Source organism: Callionymus lyra, chromosome 16 (assembly GCF_982586985.1).
Source record: "Callionymus lyra chromosome 16, fCalLyr1.hap1.1, whole genome shotgun sequence".
Lineage (NCBI taxonomy): Eukaryota > Metazoa > Chordata > Actinopteri > Syngnathiformes > Callionymidae > Callionymus > Callionymus lyra.
In genome coordinates, this window is record NC_141833.1 from 309,377 (window position 1) to 315,376 (window position 6,000).

The following is a 6,000-nucleotide window of genomic DNA, read 5'->3' on the forward strand; positions in this document are numbered from 1 at the left end:
TGGACAACACCTTTTCCCCTGGGCCCTAACATTTGCTAACATCTGTGTCCCGTCCTGGTTCCCTTGTGTACACTAGCATACATGCAAGAGGAAGCCAAACCAGCAGGATATTTGCGGGATTGTTGATCCGGGAGGGAGACGAAAGTCTAAAGAACAGAATTTGCATATACTGACTCAGCTATTTATGCATTTCATTAACTATATATTATTCAGTGATGTAACAACTATTTATTTAATTCATGTAATACACATGTCCACTGGACAATCAACACTGCAAAACAAGTCTAAATAAAATACCTAAAACATCTTCAATTGAAAAATAAAACACAGCTTCATCAGGCAAGAATCATAAAAGATTTAATTTAGAAACAAAATGCAATGCTTTATTTTAAAGAATTATCATCAACCTTCTGCTTTTCTTAAATAAAATGAGCCACAAATATGCCTTTACAGGGTGAGATGGAACTAGTCTTCAATCTTTGAACAAGGCTTTGTGATTTGCAAATCCTTTTTTTTTTCCTGGGAAATGTAACTTCTTGTGTCACTTGATTTACAGTGTTTTGATTGGGAGGAGCTGCCACTGGGCTTCTCAGCAGGGGCTACACTACCAGCCCACCTACTCCCACCATAAAATCACAATCATCATTTATGGATGGCCTACAGCTCAATCAACCGTCTGATGTTGGCCCTAAATACTCTGTGAAATCATTCTGGGACAATGGGCAGGAGATGGCACCATTCTACCCTTGCTGCCAAAGTGTGCTGCACCAACACGACCAGCCTGGAGACCCTGAGGCTTCTGAGACGTTACAGGTCCTTAAAAACAACCCAGAAAATATGCATGTAGAAAGCTTGACAGGGAAATCATTGGAAGAAAAAGGCCCCAAAAATGTGTTTCTACACTTTTATTCATATCTCTTGAATCTGGTCCTAAAGTCATTTGGAACTATTATTTTCAAACTGTTGAGGAGCATGGAAAACACAAAAAAAGCTCTCATATATATACCTATTTGGAGATTGCTTCAGAACTACCTCACTTGTCATTTATTTGCATCCTCTGGAAGCTCTCTGTATACTGTATACTCTTTGGTTGATAACAGAATAGAAACAATTGGAGTCGGGTGATCATTAAGATGTTTACTTTGAACTTTTCCTTGACATAAAGATGTAATTGTGCTTTTGTTGTTAACCAATAATTTTCTGTATGTCACTGTACTTTTCATGACATTAATGATTATTAATTAAACAAAATGTCTACCCAAAGGCCCAAACAATAAAAATAAATATAGAAATAAAATAATGTATTGATAAACTGTTTGAAAATGTAATCTAAAAAAAAAAGGAAGATCAAATACAAAGAAAATATAAACACCAGCAAAAAAAATGTTTATTGCTTTGTCAAATAAATCACTAAATATCAAATTTGGAATGTCCTTTTTAAAAACTGTATATGAGGAACTTAATTTTTATATTTTTCCTATGGATGGAATGAATACAGAAAAAATATCAATGCAATTGCAATGCACTTTCACAAGTTCTCACAAAATAATATTAACTAAGACAGGTAACAAAATATTTCAAAAAGACCAATTTTCTTATGACCCATTTCATCTTACTGACCAATTTTTTAATGAATCATAAAGACCTATGTTAAGAAAATGTATGTTTGGTAGTGTGATATATATTCATTGATAAAATGCCAGAAGTCCATCATGGTTGAGATGTGATGCTATGGCATCCGTTGTAACTGTTGCCATACGTCTCTACGGTCATCCTGACGGTGGTTGGGAAGCTTCCTGACTTGAGGAAACCTGTGTCACCTGGACAGCATTCACACGGGTCAGTGTGTGAACCCTCTGTCAGACCTGCACGATCCATCGCTCACCTGTCGCCCCTGTGGTCCCCTGCAGGGGGAGAGGTCTCACTCTGAGGAATCCCTGTTGCCATTTAAGCTCCATTACTACCTGCTGCTGTCCTATTCTCACTGCCCTCTATTGCCTGGGGTTCATATTGGATAAGGGCCGTAAAGCCTCACGTTTCATGGGGCTGGGCTGAGTGTAATTGGAAGGAGGCAGGCACCCCATTCTTGGCTCTGCGGGGGGCTACAATCACAGGCTAGCCCTAGCCTTTGGGCTGGCCCACCAGGCACTAAAGAGGGTCTAAAGAGGACGCTACAGGGGACAATATCAAACACCCCCGTAGTCCCAGGATAACACCAGGTAGAACTGCAGGAGTAGGAAAACACTCACCGGCAGGTACCGACTGTCACAACTTGTGTATTACCGTCAAATAAACATTGTGAGTAGGAGAAGTTGAAGTTTTTGTGACCCTGGTCTGGAAAAGCACTATATAAATAAAAATTACTTACTTACTTAAATCAACCAGTTCTTCACACAACACAAAAACAACATAAAAACATCAAGTTAAACAGGGACTAGGTGTGGGGGGATTGATTATTTTTACCCTAAACAATAGAAATTATGAAATGGTTACAGCAAGAAGGTTGCTGGTTCAATTCCAGGTCGAGCCAACCTTTCTGTGTGGAGTTTGTATGTTCTTCCCGTGTTGCGTGGGTTTACTCCGGGCACTCTGGTTTCCTCCCGCAGTCCAAAAACATACAGAGGTTTTATTGAGAACTTTCGGAACATTGTCCATAGGTATGAGAGTGTGGCCTTTGAGAGACTGGCGTCCTGTCCAGGGTGTCCGCTGCCTCTCACACTATGATACTGGGATAGGCTCCAGTCTCCCCGCGACCCCGGTAAGAGATAAAGCGGTAGACAATGAATGAATAAAAAATAAATAAATGTAGGATTTAGTTAACATGAGATCGAACCACAAATACTTTTTACAGCAGAATTGGGATAAAATAAAGACCAAACAGACAAAAATAAATAATTAGATACAATTGGAGTAAAATATATACATGTTTAAGACCATGTAAATAATGAGATTAAAAAAAAACCCACAACATGATTACTCATACCTATATTTCCTAAACTGATACACAACTTGACCCAAGGGATGCAAGTCAGCTGTCTCACGACAGGCCCCAGAGATATTTACACAACCAGGTCAACTTGTCATCGGTGCAGAGCAGGGAGAGGAATCAAAAGCGGCCGCTGCAAGAATCTTTCATGGAAGGATCAATGTGTGTGAGGAAGAAGCAAAGACACACCGTTCAGTAATGTCACTGTTTGCTCTGCAAAGCTGCGGGTGCTTGTGTGCGTGTTTGCCCCGTACATGTGTGTGAGTGGAGTCTGGTTTGAGTGTGTTTCTGTTGTGAGGAAGGATGTTAATCCTGTTTCTGTGTGACACAGCAATCATGAACATGGGGGGACACGCAGGTCAAGCTACGTTAAACAGGATTTGACAGCTGAATCTTCATCTATTTCAACTATTTCATTTTCCACCCAGTGAATAGCCAACTAAACATTGTGATTTAAGGTTATTTGTTTGCTATTTTCAAAGTGTTTATGAAGGCAGAACGGTTGCTTCTGTCTGTTTCACAATAACAATTTACAACACAACAGCATGCCAGTATAAAAGACAACCAAATTGTTTATTATCAGTTACAAATACACACACACATAAAGAAAATATAATTCATATTATTACTGTTGTGCTGTTGTTATTAAAAAAAAGAAAGAAGCCTGTAAACAAGTATAAATAGGTGAAAAACCAACTGTATATGGGATTATCGAGAAACTGGCCCAGTGTTCCTGCTTATTGGTTCGCAGAACAAAAAAAGAAGAATCAGATGTTTGTAGAGGATTGTTTATGCTTTTCTTCTTGTTTCTGTGGCTTTTGTGGTTTGGAGGGTTAAAGTGATTGTTCACCAAAAGATCAAACTTCACTCATTTTCGACTCACCCTCATGTCGACTAAGGGTTGGAATTATTTTCATAGTAGTTTTTTCCTTTTTATAGTTATAGGCGAAAATTCATTTTAATGATGCGACTGAAGCTCAGTGGTATCGCTTGTTATACTTTAAACTTCTGCCACAAACAGCAGGCTTGTGTGGGAGAGTAGGTTTAGTGCAAATAATCTACTAGAATAAAATTTCGGGTTGGGCCTACACTCACGTCCTGCTGTGATTGATGGAATTCCAGCCTAACGTTGCCCCGTACCATGTTCCCAGTCCTTCCCGACTCCTTGATCACTTCCGAGCGTGACACTAATGACGGCCTTTACTTTAAATAAGACTTCTTTAGTTAACACCTCTCTGGAATTTAGCCAGAGGGAGGGAGTTTAACGTTGTACCGACATCTGTGTACAAGTCGAAGTGAGCTCACAACAGTGAATGAGTTTACTGCATTAGAATCCTTCACTATTGATTCAATTCATCATTTTTCCACAGCTGTCAACCAATAAAAGACAAGTTTAGATTGAAACAAATTGAAAAGGATGGTTCAGATTGGACTTATTACTGTAACTGCTAACCCATAATATCAAGCCAAATAAAACATATAGTCTGTATCGACAGATATCAAACAAATAATTAAATTTACTTTCTCGTGGGGGTACACAGTAGCGCAGTGGTTAGCGCCAGTTCGCTTTCAGGTCTGGAGGGAGCCAACTTGTGAACCTTCTGTGTGGAGTTTGTATGTTCTCCAATGTTGCGTGGGTTTACTCCGGTGACTCCGGTTACCTACCACATTCTTAAAAACTTACAGTGGTTAATTAGGAAATTGGGGAAATAATCCGTAGGTATGAGTGTGTTTGTGTGTGGATGGATGTCTTTGTGTGCTCCCTGTCCAGGGTGTCCCCCACGCCTCTCACCTGTACGACCCCCATAAGCGATTAAGCTGTAAAGAAAATTAATAAGTGAATAGACTTATGTCAGATTGGTGCTTGGTTTGGTTTTTCTATTGCTTATTTTGTGTGTTATCTTGTTTCGTTATTTTATTTTGTACTCCCACCACATGTCCAATGTTGTGTTTACAACTCTGGCAATAAAGGTTTTTGATTCTGATACTGAAATTGTTTTTCTAATGATTCATTTGACATTGCTTCATGACATCAAGTAGAGCTATTGGGCCTCCAAAATAGTAAGTAAGTAAGTAATTTTTATTTATATAGCGCTTTTCCAGACCAGGTTCACAAAGCGCTTAAACAATCAAAACAATATTCAATAAAGTATGTACTTAAAAGGGCAAGATAAAACTGATAACACAACAGGAGTTCCAGAAAATCAAGGAAAAGCCTGAACAAATAGAAACGTCTTAAGATGTTTCTTAAAGGAGTCAGTAGACTCCATCAAGCGCAAAGAGAGAGGAAGATCGTTCCAAAGCTTAGGAGCAACAGCCTGAAAAGATTTCTCTCCTCTGGTACTGAACCGTGTGCGAGGAACCACAAGTAGATTCTGATCCACAGACCTCAGAGCCCGAGCTGGGGTGTAAGGCTGGATCAGATCAGTGATGTAAGGAGGAGCCTGACCATGAATACCTCTGAAAGTAAGAACCAGAATTTTAAAGTTGATCCTGAAAGAAACTGGAAGCCAGTGAAGAGTTTTAAGGATCGGAGAAATGTGAGTTCTTCTACTTGAGCGGGTTAGAATTCTCGCTGCAAAGTTCTGTATCAACTGCAGGCGAGACAGCTCCTTCTTGTTAAGACATGAAAACAAACTGTTGCAATAGTCCGGACGAGAAGAAATAAACGCATGGATTACAAGCTCCAGATCATGTTCCGACAACATTTTCCTAAGTTTAGAGATTTTTCTCTATGCTGCTGTGTTAAAAATAAAAATAAACCTCGACAAAACGTCTACTAGGTATTGATATTCAATAACATGATCCACATGGTTCAATAGAAAGGATATTGAATTCATAATTTCTTATTGACTAGAGAAAGTGAACATAACAACAAGTCCAAGAAAAACATCTGAATACTATTATCAGCTCTGATATCATCAATGAAGAAAGCTTTGCCTGGTCAAAGAACATAAAGGTTTTAATAAACATATTCAACTTGTTGGTTGATCATTATCGCAGCCTACTGCTCC